Source organism: Theropithecus gelada, chromosome 4, assembly GCF_003255815.1.
Source record: "Theropithecus gelada isolate Dixy chromosome 4, Tgel_1.0, whole genome shotgun sequence".
Classification (NCBI taxonomy): domain Eukaryota; kingdom Metazoa; phylum Chordata; class Mammalia; order Primates; family Cercopithecidae; genus Theropithecus; species Theropithecus gelada.
The window spans coordinates 14,852,452-14,867,996 of NC_037671.1; the positions used below are offsets into that span (position 1 = coordinate 14,852,452).

The 15,545-nt window shown below is 39.7% G+C and overlaps 1 pseudogene; it reads right to left on the reverse strand.

Moving 5' to 3' along the window:
* Positions 1-2,374: 2,374 nt before the first annotated feature.
* Positions 2,375-15,545, reverse strand: part of LOC112622521 — a 46,728-nt pseudogene continuing 33,557 nt past the window's right edge.

The following is a 15,545-nucleotide window of genomic DNA, read 5'->3' on the forward strand; positions in this document are numbered from 1 at the left end:
AATTTATCTCTTGGATAATTGCTACCCATTGGTCCTGACTTTATTTTCTGGAATAAAAAAGTAAATATAATTCCTCTTCCGCATATAACTTCAGATATTTGAAAACCATTAACATGTTCCTCCCACCCAACGCATCGCCTCTCTAGGTCCTCAGGGTTCTCCGTAGAACTGCATCTTTTTAATGTCTAGAATCCCAGTAACTCCTGAACCCATCCAGCTCTCCTCTCTCAATGTTTCCTGGATCTATAGCCCATTTCCATGGATACACTTTTGATTTCATTCCTACCTCACCTATTTCTTACAAATCTCTTTTACCCCTTTAGAAATTGAATACAAATGTGAGCCCAAATGAAACACATCTGTGTGAAGGTTGGTGTGGTAGGCTGTCTTTAGAATGCCCCTCAATGGTCTTCATGCCCTGTAGAATCTTCTCCCCTTGAATGTGGGTTGTGCCTAGTGACTTGCCTCTAATGAATGAAATATAGCAAAAGTGATAGAATGCCACTTTGAGGAGGTTATAAAGCATGACGACTTCAGTCTTACTAACATCTTTTAGGCCCTTCTTACTTGCTCTGAGGAGTCCGGCTCTCAAGTGAGCTGCCCTGATGGAGAGGCCCACGTGTCCAGAATGAAGGGTGTCTCCTGCCAACAGCCATCAAGGAACTGAATCCTTCTGACAATCACATGGGCAACATTTGAAGCAAATCTTCCCCCAGCCAAGCTTTGAGATGACTACAGCCCCAGTGGACACCTTGATTGCAGTTTTATAAGACCCGAGACAGAGGACCCAGCTAAGCCATGGGCCAGCCAGGATTTCCTGACCTATAGGAACTGTGAAATAGAATAATGTTGTTGTTGTAAGTCACTACATTTCTGAGTAATTTGACATGCAGCAATAGATAACTAACTTCAGGAACAAGGACAAAGAGTGAGAACTAATCATGGCCCATCTGAACCATTCATGTACTAAGCAGAGCCAGTCAGAAGAACGAGGATTGACATCCTGCCCCTGTCTCCCTGTATAGGTAGAAGTAAAACGTTCCTGATTCCCAGCACTTTGGGAGGCTGAGGCGGGCAATAGGAGTTCGAGACCAGCCTGACTAATATGGTGATACTCTGTGTCTACTAAAAATACAAAAATTAGCCAGGTGTGGTGGTGGGTGCCTATAATCCCAGCTACTTGGGAGGCTGAGACAGGAGAATTGCTTGAACCTGGGAGGTGGAGGTTGCAGTGAGCTGAGATCATACCACTGTACTCCAGCCTGAGTGATAGAACATGACTCCATAAAAAATAAAACCAAAAAAAAAAAAAAACCACTTTAACCTTTTTTTTTTTCCCAAAAGAACTTCACTCATGGAAGAAAAACTTTAATTGCTGTTTCAAAAAAATATTTGTGTGAAGCAGAAATTGGTTTCAATAACGTTAGTAAAGAATACAGCCTGGAAAGTAGATGAAACTGGATGTAAAATTCTGGCAGCAATTTAATTGGACAGTCCCAGATGGTTAGGCTGAGGATAAAAGTCTTGTCTATGGGGAATTTTGGACGATACCTGGAGAAAGATTACACTGTGCCTAAATCAAATTGAGTTGCTTTCACAAGTGTTGTAAAGTTTCATATAGTAAAAGATTTTTTCTACATGCACTTCAGTTTCACAGTAAGAATGGCAAAGAATATCTAAACACAGAAGAAAGCATTGCTGCAATATATCTAACTCCTTGATATAATAACACATACAATTCAAAAATGATTACACTCTCATTGTATCTGGGGTTTCTGAAACTACAAGGTAGTAGTTATGGAAAGCATGGTCCCTGGTTTCAACATCTAAAAAGCAGCCACCTCTTTCTATGAGTGTTCTTCTTTTGTGATGTTTTCTTCATTTTACTTAGTCAATGGTGCCGTTGCTGCTTCTTAACCAAACTGGTAAAAACAAAATTATAGTCATTGAACATAACCCTCTGACAATCAAGACACTTAAAACCTTCAATCATCTGGGACAAAAAAGCACTGTGTAGAACTCTGATTAACAAAGTGGGCTGGGCGCGGTGACTCACGCCTGTAATCCCAACACTTTGAGATGCCGAGGTGGGCAGATCAATTGAGGTCAGGAGTTCAAGACCAGCCTGGCCAACATGGCAAAACTCCGTCTCTACGAAAAATACAATAATAAGCCGGGTATGATGGTGCGCGCCTGTAATCTCAGCTACTCAGGAGGCTGAGGCAGGAGAAACGCTTGAACTCAGCTACTCAGGAGGCAGAAGTTGCAGTGAGCCAAGATCACGCCACTGCACTCCAGCCTGGGCGACAGCAAGACTCTGTTTCAAAAATAAAAAAATAAAAAAATAAGAAACATTAAAAAAATGAAGTGGTCATCAGTTTCCTGGCTTGAGGACTTCCACAACTTTCCTGATCAGGTCAGCACAGGAAGTCCGATTTAAGTTTGTTTCAAAGCTGATGTACAAAAATTCTGGTTCTGGAGTGATGTGAATAGTTCCATAAGTGCCATCTGATTTTGTTCCTTTCATTAACAGCCCAGAAGGATTGAATAGTGTGGCATCAATGACAGAACCTGGTGTCAGGGCACCATTTCCAGTCTGAGTGACATCCTTTGTAGTGACACAGTCTTTCATGAGAAAAAATCTTCCCTTAACTGCTTGGTCACACTCTCTCATCAGCATTTCCAGGGTTTGATCTGGCTTACTACCCTACTCTCTGGGAAATCTGGAATATGTAAGTACCAACAGTCAGAATTCACATGTCTCATACAATACACTGCTCCATTTGGAAAAATTGCATTAAGAAACTCAATTTCTTTCTGAAAATCCCAGGTTCCTTTAGTGAGAAGGCTTCGTGAAATCCTTAGGAAAATAAAGGAAGCTTTGAATTGAGTCAAATCCATTGTAATCCCTAGCAAGCTTCAAAAGGAGAACCAGTGCTTTCAGCAAGAGAGTGGTACCACATGTCTTCATAATGAAACGTCTCTACCGGGCACGGGGGCTTAGGCCTGTAATGTCAGCACTTTGAGAGGTCAAGGCGGCAGGAACACTTGAGTCCAGGAGTTCGAGGCTACAGAGAGCTATGATTGGGCCACTGCACTCCAGCCGGGGTGACAGAGCAAGACTTTCTTCCCAAAACAAACAAACAAAAAGGTATGCCCCCATTCAGATCTCAGAATGGTATGAAAAGCCCCAGATCCTTGGTTTGCATTGAGTTGCTTCCAGGAGAACCAGACCTCTAGCAGCTTCTCGGTCTCTTAGGAAAATGTGCAGCTCCCAGTGAACAAACCAACAGCCACAGAAAATCAACTAAATTAAACCTCTTTTCCTGCCATAGCTGCCACTGCTAGAGATGGTTTCAGCTGTGTTACTAAAGTTCAGATTGCTTTTTTTTTTTTGCTGTAGTTTTATATTAATTTTTTTTTTTTAAAAGGACTCATGAAATTTTCCCAGCTTTTTGTGAGCCCAAGTTGAATGTGAGTCTCTTGGAAATAGAGGCAGATACAGTTCAGTCTCTGGTAATCCACTGCTTTCCCATTAGAGAGAGTAGGATAAGCACTAGCTAATGTTTCTGGCCATATAACGTAAGCCCATCTGAGCCATTTTTAAGCATCCAGTTTAGTAGTGTTAAGGGTACTCACATTGCTGTGAAACTGATCTCCAGAACATTTTTATCTTGCAAAACTGATACTTTATACCTGTCGAACAATTCCCCATTTCTCTCTCCCAGCCCCTGTCAACCACCATTGTATTTTCTGTTTCCATGAATTTTAGATACTTAATACAAATGGGATTATACAGTATTTGCCTTTTTGTAACTAGCCTATTTCACTTACCATATGTCTTCAAGATTTATCCATAATGTAGCATGTGACAAGATTTCCTTCTTTTTGAAGGCTGAATAATATTCCACTGTAGGTGTAGAACATCTCTTGTTTATCCCTTCATCTGGCAATGGACATTCGGGTTGTTCCCACCTTTGGCTATTGTGAATAATGGTGCTCTAAACATGGGTGTGCAAATATTTCTTCAATGTTCTGTTTTCAATTCTTTTGGATATTTGCCCAGAAATTGAAATGCCAAATCATGTAGTAGTTCTATTTTTAATTTTCTGAGGAATCTCCATAGAGTTTTAAATAACAGCTGCACCATTTGTTCTCCCACCAACAGGGCAGATAGGTTCCAATTTCCCCATATGCTCACCAACACTTGTTATTTTCTATGTGTGTGTTTTTTATTATGGTAGCCATCCTGATGGATGTGAAGCAACATCTCGTTGTGGTTTTCATTTGCATTCTCTAACGATTGGTGATATTGAACATCTTTTTCATCTTTTTATATGTTTGTTGTCTATTTGTATATCTTCTTTGGAGAAATGTCTATTCAAATCCCTTGCTCATTTGGATTTTTTGTTGTTGAGTTGTAAGAGTTATTTACAGATTCTGAATATTAAACCCTTATCCACTATGTAATCTGCAAATATTTTCTGCATTCCATAGGTTGCCTTTCCACTCTACTGATTGTTTCCTTTGATACACAGAAACATTTCTTGGGTATGACACCAAAAGCACAGGCAACAAAAGTAAAGATAAACAAATAGGACTAGAGGTGACTTAAAAAAAAATCTATCCAGTCATCAGCCTATGCACACTATCAGTCTCTCTATTGATCTACTCCCCCACTCTGCCTCACACAAACAATCCATTGGTTCTGAAATCTCTAGTCTCTAAATTACAGCTAGCTGACTTACAACCCCCTTTCTTCATTGCAACATTCTGAGAAATTGGGGCTCTCCAGAGCCAGCTTTGGAGACAGTTCCTAAGAAGTTGCCTGGTGTGAGTTATCCTTTGCCTAATCTCTTGTGTCCGTTCCACACAACCAGAATCATCTTCTCTTCCAGTGGCACAAAACTGCTTACAGTTGCTTGAAACTCAACAATTAATGTGTGTCACCCTGCTCTGAGTACAACACTCTTTCTTATTTTACTACTATTAAGAGACACATTCATTTAATATTGAAATTTATGATACACTTAGAAAAACAGCACAGTACACTTTTGGATCTTTTTAACTTTTTCTGTTAGAGTATTGGCTGCAGCAGATTTTCGTTAGCATTTAAATTAGTCTTTAAAATATTCTATTCTAAAATGAATTATCTCTCATGATATTTACCTAAATTTATCAAACATACCAAAATATGTAACTTCAGCAACAAATGTCGTGTTTCAGTCCCATTCCTCACATTTGTAGGGCCTAAGAATACAAACAGAAGTTCACATACCATATGACTAAGTATTTAAAATTATAAATCAAGTTAACAAACTATTATATGAAATATGTACAATTGATTTGCCTTATTCTCAAATTGCTAATTTGCTTACTAGCTAAAATTCGTTTAGAATCCCAAATCAGCTCTTGAGTCACTGTTGCGGACATTCACAGACTGGAAGGAAGGCAAACATTTCGAGTTGCCAATGCGATGTTCCCAGCTGAAATGAACAAGGCGAATCTCTGCCTCCTCCTTTCAGCTGTCATCTAGTAAATGGGTGTCCTTTTTATGGTCTATTTAGTGTCACATATTTCAAGTTTTAGTGCTTTTTTGGGTAGTTTTGCTGTTTAGAATGACCCCAAGTGTCGTGCTGAAGTGCCAGACAGCAGGGTACTGGTCCACCACCTGTTAGGAACCGGGCCTCACAGCAGGCAGTGAGTGGCCAGTGAGTCAGCGAAGCTTCCTCTGTACTTACGGTCACTCCCCATCGCTCGCATTACCGCCTGAACTCTGCCTCCTGTCAGCTCAGTAATGGCATCAGAGTCTCATAGGAGCACAAACCCTATGGTTCACCCTATGGTGAACTGTGCATGCGAGGGATGTAGGTTGCATGCTCCTTATGATAATCTAATGCCTGATGATCTGTCATTGTCTCCCATCACTCCCAGATGGGACTGTCTAGTTGCAGGAAAACAAGCTCATGGCTCCTACTGATTCTATGTTATGATGAGTTATATAATTATTTCATTATCTATTACAATGTAATTATCATAGAAATAAAGTGCACAATAAATGTAATGGGCTTGAATCATCCTGAAACCATTTCCCACCCCCCGGTCTGTGAAAAAATTATCTTCCATTAAACCACTCCCTGGTGCCAAAAAGGTAGGGGATCACTGCCATGCAGTGCCCCTAACTGCAGGGAGGCTGTGATGAGCTTTATGGAGAACATACAATGGGCATCACTCAGACATGAGCAATAGTGCTGTTAACCCTGAGTTCAACATTAATTAAATCAACAATATATGTTAAATAAGGTGTCTTTGAACAGGAACAGTTTATGAACTCATCAGTTGATTAAAATGCTGTGACCAGGAACCTAACCATGCATTTCCGCAGGGCAATTGTCTAGGATTTGATAATTCAGTGTTCCCTGTGACTTTATAGGACGCAACTACCAAAATAACAAGAACCAACTGTACTGGCCTCCTACCATAAGAAACACACATTCATAAAGACACAAGAAAAGAAGATGTGCAAAGCCATGGTTTTTTGATGACTAAAAATTATCTTCTAAAATATCAAAAGAAATATCAAAGAAAATAGACTTTAATTATTATCACGGATGTCCTGGTGTCCTGTGAACAGGTTGGCCATGTCTGGATGAACTGTAAAGAGACACATAGTCCGGCCGGGCGCAGTGGCTCACGCCTGTCATCCCAGCACTTTGGGAGGCTGAGGCAGGTGGATCACAAGGTCAGGAGATCAAGACCATCCCGGCTAACACAGTGAAACCCCGTCTCTACTAAAAATACAAAAAATTAGCTGGGCGTGGTGGCGGGTGCCTGTAGTCCCAGCTACTCGGGAGGCTGAGGCAGGAGAATGGCGTGAACCCGGGAGGCGGAGCTTGCAGTGAGCCGAGATCGCGCCACTGCACTCCAGCCTGGGCGACAGAGCTCCTTCTCAAAAAAAAAAAAAAAGAGACACATAGTTCTTGAGGTATTGTGTATACACTCCATATTTTTTTTCTTGCCTTCATTTCAGCAAAGGCACTAATAATGTTGTGATAGTAAAGATTTCCACATAGTTTGTTCTATGGTTAGGAATAAACCAAAGAATTAAAAATGTGATTGTGTGCAATATATACAAAATATAAATATATTTTTATCTAAGAGCAAATTTAAATAAATACTAAAATTGAAAAATTAAAATTATTTATTTTTTAATGTTATCTTTCTTCCAAAATAGTGAGTTTTCTATTGAAACTAAGAGAAAAAATAGAAATTGTGTTACATGAAGTCAAAATGTTTAATAAAAGTTGTTTACATAGAAATTATGATTAATAAATATGATCTTTTAAAATAAAACGTATTTAAATGAAGTAACATTTTAAACTTATTAAGTGTTTTAATAAAACTATTCACAATTCTAGCTTTCAATATTTCATCTAGTTGCCAACATAAAACATTGGTATCACTCAAGCAACTTCTAGATCCACATATGAATTTAAAATCATATGATTGTTTAACATAGTAAAATGTCTCCTAGCTACTATGTGCAACTATTGAAAATACCTTGCTAATTCCCAAGTACCTCCAGAACCACAAACAGGAGGAGAATCAGGAAATGAATGCTGCGTAACACTGAGAAAGAGTATTTTGTTGTACAAGAGTAGAAGTATTGGGCGCAGTGGCTCATGCCTGTAATCCCAGCACTTTGGGAGGCCAAGGTGGGTGGATCATTTGAGGTCAGGAGTTCAAGACCAGCCTGGCCAACATGATGAAACCCCATCTCCACTAAAAATACAAAAATTAGCCGGGCGTGTTGGTGGCGCCTGTAATCCCAGCCACTCGGGAGGCTGAGGCAGGAGAACTGCTTGAGTCTGGGAGGCGGAGGTTACAGTGAGCTGAGATCGGGCCGCTGAACTCCAGTCTAGGCAACAGAGTGAGACCCTGTATCAAAAAAATCAATCAATCAATTAATAAAAAAGAATAGAAGGATTTGACACATTAATTAACTTTTCTGTCTCCCAAATGATCTCATCACTTAAATTTTCCCTATACTCTGGAGTCGTGCTTTTGTCTGTGCTGACAGCAGGGATGCAACCCCAAAATTTCCATAGCATTCAGATGCAGTCATTTACTGTTTCAAGGACATTAGACAAAGATGTTGAGAAGCGTATCCCTGGGCCATAAACAATGTTAGTCATTAGAAGGGATATTTGAGGTTGAGCTGTGGCAGATCTGGGCCCTGATTCTGAGCCCAGTGTCTAAGAAGGTGCTGAGTACTCCTAATAAAGATAAGAGGGGCTGCATTGAGAAGGAAGGTCTTTGCAAGCATTCCCGATCTCACTGGATCATGGTGCACATTAGGCCATTGGCTGGACACAGCCACATGGACGCCTGGTGACCGTGGCACGGTGCACTGCATCTAAAGTACCTGCCTGGGTTGGCTACAGCTCTGATCTGAATTAAACCCTTTCTCCTGGCTGAAGCTGAGTTTCCTGCTATCCGCATAGCAGAAGCCACTTGCAGCCTTAGGTATAAAATGAGGTAATATTGTGAAATGTTTAAAGTTGTCCATGTGATTCCTGGAGAGCATCTAACTATGGATTCCTATTCCGTTGACTGGCCAAGATCTACTGAGTTAAAGAAACCTTTGAATCAAAGAAACACTTTTATTTACTTTTTTAGTAACTGACTGACTGACTCCTTCTACCTTAGACAACCAGTTTGTCTTCGTTTTCTAAATGTAGCAACATATGCTGTTTCCTAGGGCTCATCACATTAATGGCAGCAAGAACAACAATAAAGGCGAGCGTTTCTGGAGTGCTTACTAAGTTCCAGGTACTGTTCGAAGCACTTTAAATGTGTGCACAACTTTGTCCTCAGAGCGAGCCCAATAGATGGGGATGATTTTACCAAAGAGGAAACTGAGGCACAGAGGAGTTGAAGGGACCTGTCAGAGTAAGGTTACACAGGCGGTCTAACTCCAGTCCATGTTCTTCTGCAATTTGCTACATGATAGTATGGGAAATGAAGAAATGGTACTTTTTACGTGCCATAGACATGCTTGGCTTATTTTACAGAAAAAATAGATTTTCCTGCAAATGGGTTGAAAATAATACATATAAGAAAAAGCACTGTTATGTGTTCACTCATTGCTTTTCCTTCTGGGAGATGATGCTGTTGTCGATAGCATTAATACCAGAAGTGCCTTCTATTTAGAACTCCTTATTGGCATTTTTTAAATACAGGGCCTCAGGTGTTCATGTAGAAAAGGGAACAGAAGAAAGAACTCCACGCAACCCATGCCTGCTCAAAAATCTGCAAAGAACTACAAACCTCAGGAATGTGTTTGCAATGCCCCCAAGTGTCACATTTCACTGGGCAGGAAATAGTTAAATACTTTCCCCCAAGGTCACCCCTAATGTCAGTAGAAGAGCTGGGCATGGAGCCCGGGTCTCTGGCTCCCCTCCCTGAATTTCAGGAGGTAAACTACACTCTGACATTTAATCAGTGAGACATTTTGTTTGTGTTTAAGCATTCCCTCTCAATATTTGCAACCCAAACCTTGTAGCATGGAGTCAGTGCCTGAGAAACTGGGAAGAAAATCTGACCCAAAGCCAAACTGCCAGTCCTAGATGCGGGAAGAATAAAGTTAAATCTAGCCATGTTCTATAAATGATGCCATTCAAAAATCATCTCTTAAGACTTTCTCCCAATTCCCAATGTGAACACAGGTCAAATTACATTATGGTAAATGTGGTCATTATAATAAGATTCCTGATCCTCAGCCAATGGCCCTCTCTCTTATTTCAAGCAATATTCCTTGCAACCAAGTTCTAGGATATTCTCGGAGAATTTGCTACAGTGGGATTTGATCTGTACCCTAAAAGGGTACCATCACACATCTCAAAGAGTGGAAGGCATGCGATGGATGGCAACCGTCTATTAACAGGAGGTTGTACTGCATGGTCTATTTTTCAGAACTCTGAGCACTGAGCCAAGATTAAAGCAAGAGAGCTGTCATGAAGGATTGGTGTTTTAGGCCTGAGGCTACTTTGGTTTCATCTTGTCTACAATTATGGAAAGGCCTACATCTTGCTTTTTCTGGGTGGAAAACAGACTGAAAAACGTTTACGCGCTTTACAAAACAGCTACATTTCCCTCTTGTTTTTCACCCCCCGGCCCCCACCCCGGCTTCACCTTGGAGATGATCCTGTCAATTCAGTCCTGAAAAAGAACTTTCTTTTAGAACAGCTTCTTCCTAGTGCTCTCCCTCCTTGACACTGGCTAAGGATCCTCTTTGTCCCCAGAGAATGGGTCCATCTTCCCCCACCATGGAGACCGTGAGAAGAAACATGGAGACACAGGAGGCTTTAGTTAATCTCATATTGGAGTCTTCTTGTTGCATCTCTTTGTTTTCACATAGACTGTCTGCCAGGTTTCTGACTCTTTGTATCCCAGGAACCTTGTCTGGAGTCTTCATCACTGCCTGACTTGCCTTTGGGCCCCAGGATACGCCTTCCTGGGTCTATGGAAACTCACTAAGCCCTGAAAGACTGGTGGATTTCTCATTCATCTGATTCAGAGTGAATGCATCTTGTGTATGTGAAGTCCCAGACTGGGCCACTCTTGGTATATGCTGTCCAATCTTAACACAGTATTAGTGAGCAGGAACCACCCATATTAGAACATAACGAGAAATCCCGTCATGGGCTCAATGATCTCCCTGTCCATGTGTGACCGTCACTCTGTGCCAGACTCGTCTGCCTGACACCACAGAGCCCACCAATGTGTGCTCTATTGTATGGAAAGCATGCTTTAGACTGTCCTTTCAAAGCTCCTTTGTAGTCCTTTAGAGATTGTTTCAGTGGCCTTCCCTGGAGTGTTCTAGTTTGATTCTCTGTCTTCTCTGTTGGATGTAAGGTCAGTCTGTAAGTCTCCAAAAGCATATGCTGTGTTTTTCATCTGAGTTTTCTACTAACAACACAGCCCAGACAATTTGCTGCCCAAACATGATAGAATTAAGTAAAAGTTTAATGTTTCCTATTAGCCATATGATCCTCATTTACTAAAAAAGATACCTGTATTAGTCCGTTTTCACACTGCTGATAAAGACATATCCGAGACTGGGCAACTTACAAAAGAAAGAGGTTTAATTCCATTTACAGTTCCAGTGGCTGGGGAAGCCTCACAATCATGGCAGGAGGCAAGGAGAAGCAAGTCCCATCTCACACGGATGGCAGCAGCCAAAGAGAGGGAACTTGTGCAGGCAAACTCCTATTTCTAAAGCCATCAGATCTCATGAGACTCATTCACTATCACGAGAACAGCACAGGGAAGACTCACCGCCATAATTCAATCACCCCCCACCAGGTCCCTCCCACAACATGTGAGAATTATGGGAGTTACAAGATGAGATTTGGGTGGGGACACAGAACCAAACCATATCAATACCCAAATTGTTCATTCTGGGAATCTCTCTCTGGTGCCCTAGTGTGTGTCCTTCCCTCCCTTCTTTCCCTTCCTTCCTTCCTTCCTTCCTTCCTTCCTTCCTCCTTCCCTCCCTCCCTCTTCTTTCCTTCCTTCCTTCCTTCCTTCGTTCTATCCTCCCTTCCTTCCTTTTCACAAATTGAATGTCACCTATTAGTCAAGTACTGAGAGAAGAGTCATTTATAATACTAGGCAATGAATGCTATAATAGGAGCAAATATGTGGATATATATGAAAGACCTCATACTTTTTAACTTAAAAAAATTAAATGTTAATTTTATAAGAAAACAAAATTACTAGTTTAAATCATGATAAGTAATTTATCTTAGATAATTCACATTCTCTGTTATGTTTATTAAGTATGTTCATGGGCTGATTGAATTAAAAGTTGCTATATTACAGGCCAACCTATTGCTCGGTAACAACTGAAAGTCATACATTCATGTACACATGTGTATATCTTAATAATTTATATAATTTCATGTCTACAGACTATGTTTATCTATTTATACATACATATGTCTTTACCTTAATATTTAGAAAGAAACCAAACCATCGTTAAACCACACATATATAGAGATAATTAAAAATAGGTAAATACATAATGTTCCTTTGAAGGTCACTACCATGGCCTCAGTAATCATTAAAATGATTCAGTTAATGCTATTTGTTAAATGCTCCTGATTCTGACAGCACATCCAAAGTGCACTCATCAGTAATCAGAAGTTCTGGAGGACTTTGCCAAGGTTATGTTATGGTATGTGGAGACATGGATGGTGGAATTTGACTCTTAGTCTTCTGTGCTTGATCAATAAGCTAGAAAAAGGGTATATATATATTTATTTATCTAAATAAAGACATATTATATATATTTATATATATAATTTATTTATATTTATGTTTATATATGTGTGTGGTTTTAGTGACTTTTATTGTTGCTATTATTTGCTTTGTTTTTTTTAAAATTATACTTTAAGTTCTAGGGTACATGTGCACAAGATGCAGGTTTGTTACATACGTATACATGTGCCATGTTGGTGTGCTGCACCCATTAACTTGTCATTTACATTACATATATCTCCTAATGCTATCCCTCCCCATTCCCCCTACCCTACAACAGGCCCTGGTGTGTGATGTTCCCCTTCCTGTGCTTTGTTTTAAATAAAGTTCATTCATGAGCTAAGCAGTGAATCCAAGATTGACTCACCTAAATGATGTTGTAACTTTCAGCCAAAAGAGCAGTCTTTACATTTTCCGAATTCATTTTCTTGTTTTTCTTCAATGTATGGGGTTTTTTTGGAGGCCAGGGTAAATAATAGCAAATTGAAACTTTGTATTTATTTGTAACTTTGTATTTGCATTGATTCCTCATAAATACATTATTTTAAAAAATCTAAGCATCCAGTAAACATTGGAAATAGTTCAATGTTATTTTAAATGTGGAATTTATAAGAAAATAAAATGTAATTACTTATTTAAATCATCATACATAATTTATCTATTTATTATAGATGATTTATAATTTACTATATGAATTACACTGAAAGCAATCTTTAGCAATTTTTAATAGTCTAGCAATTGCAATACTTCATGATATCTAATTTTATATTTCATAGAATAAATAGCATTAATCATCTGAAAGTATTTAAGAAGAAAAGTGAAAAAGAATTTGAAGAGAAATGTAGTGCTTTCTGAATAAAGGGCTTATTTAATGTTTCCTTTTTTCCTTTTTTCATGATTTTTTACTATTATCAAGGTAGTATGCTGTACACAGTCAAATGGTAATATATTTTATAATGAAAAACTTGTTTCCAACCCCACTCTTCCCCACACCCTCAGAGAAAATTCATATTGCTAAATAACATATTTTCTCCATAATTTCTCGATTTATCACTTTTAGGCCGTTCTCTCTTGACTTTCTATTACAGTAGATCAGGACCTAGATGTCTTACATTACCATCACCTTCCCTCCACTCTTCTCATTTCCCAATAAAGATAAAACAAAATGTTTGTTTAATCAATATTCAGCAATTACAGTATCTTGCTTCTGTAAATACTGCTTATTTCTGAGCCAAGATTATATTTTCTTACTCAGACCACTTTTGGGGATTTTTTTTCTAATGGTGGTGATAATCACCTTACACTTTTATTGCTTAGTTTTCTGTGTACCTAATTCTTCACCAGGGCTCTAACAGATTCAACCATTTGTTCATTCAACAAATATACTACTAATGTCTCTATGTTGGGCACCATTCTAGGTTCTACAGATTCATCCGCAGACGAAAGAAACAAAAACCTCTGCTCTTTGACAGTTTACATTCTAGTGGGGGAAAAGTCAACAATTTAAAGTAACATAATGACTTAGCATTATTATTTTTAGAATATGAAATGTGCTCTGGGAAGATGTCACACAGGTTACAGATGGAGACCAGGACAAGTCAATGACTCCAAGTCCATGCTCAGTAGGGGTGGGAAAACCAGGAGTGCTGAGGGAGGGGCTACAATTTTAAATGGGTTGGCAGTATGGGCCTCATTGAGGATGAAAGTGAGAAAAGAGTTAAAGGAAGTGAAGAAGTGAGCCAGGTAAGTGTCAAGGGCTGAGGCAGGAGGATCGCAGGAGGCCAAGAGTTTGAGACCAGCCTAGGACACACAGTCAGATTCCATTTTTACAAAAAAAAAAAAAAAAGGAAAGAAAGAAAGAAAAGCAAAAAAGAATGGCAGCATGGTCCCATATCAAGGGAATATCTATCTAGGGCAATGTGGGCCCTGAGGAAAGGGCATGCTAGGGTGTTCAAGAACCCACGAAGGGGCAATGATTGTCCAGACAGAGTGAGGGAGAGCGTCTGGGGTCCATTTTGTCAGTCTTCACAAAGACTTTAATTTTTATCGTGAGAGGGGCTGAAAGGTTTTGTTTTAGCTTCAAACAAAAGTCGTTTCATCTGAAGACAATGAAATCTGCCTTTTATCTTAACAGATTATAGCTACATCCAGTGGGTTTAATGGATAGATAATAACCAGTTTATATTAAAAGTGGCCCAAAGCCCCAAAAGTTCCAGTGTATGCCATACATGAGATAAGTAGCTCCAGTGGGAATAGTTGAATCATTCACCCATGCATGTCTTTCCATACTGAAGTTGACATCCCAGTTCCCAGTTATCTACCTTAGGTGCATGGCCTCCAATCTGATGTCAACATCACATACGTCATTTCTCTCCTGTCTTTCTGGAGGATGCAGTCCCAGACATATGCACAGTTATTTTCTTTTCAGCGCTGACCCTGAACTTACTCTTCATAATGGAACTCATCAAAGCCAAATCATACCCTTCAAGAAGCAACAGTGATGAAATGTGTTTCAGACTGCCCTTTAGAACAAAACAAAAGCTGCTTCTCTTAATGAGGTAAACCTTTCTCCAGCTCCCTTCCTTTAATTAGTGCTACTACACAGATTAAAAGCTGTTTGTACAAGACATAGAGTCAGTGTCACATAAATATAGAATCAGGAGGAGACCAGCAGAAAGGTATAGCAGCAAAAAATTTGCCTTCTAACTTTTCAACATTTTGGTTAATTCAACAAGGAATCTTTGCAGGGTATTGTCAGAAAAATGCCAAGACTCCATCAAATGCTACCTCCATCTCTGCCACTCCAGTTAACCCCTGCAATCCTATGACCACTCACTCATGATTTGTAGATCAATTACTCCAGCTTTCAGAGATTAATATAGGTTGGTTTCACAAAAGTAAGTATGTGACAAGGTGGGCTGCAACAAGAATCAGCAGTCCTGGTTCTAACCCTTGCTCTGCTAAGGAACGGAGCCCTCTTTCCATCTAGAAAGCAGGGTACGGTTGACTACCCTCCCTCCAAGCCCACAAAAGCACAATCCAATTGTTCGCCCTGAATACTATGAGCTTCTGTGACTACACTCTCAGGGACAAGCTTAGGACTTTATGTTTTCAAAACAATTAGTCCCCATGACTCCGGGGAAAGAGGTTATTTGTGAGGCGATTTGCAGAAAGGAAAGATTTGTTCAAAATCGGTAGTATGACAAAGCACACTGAATGCT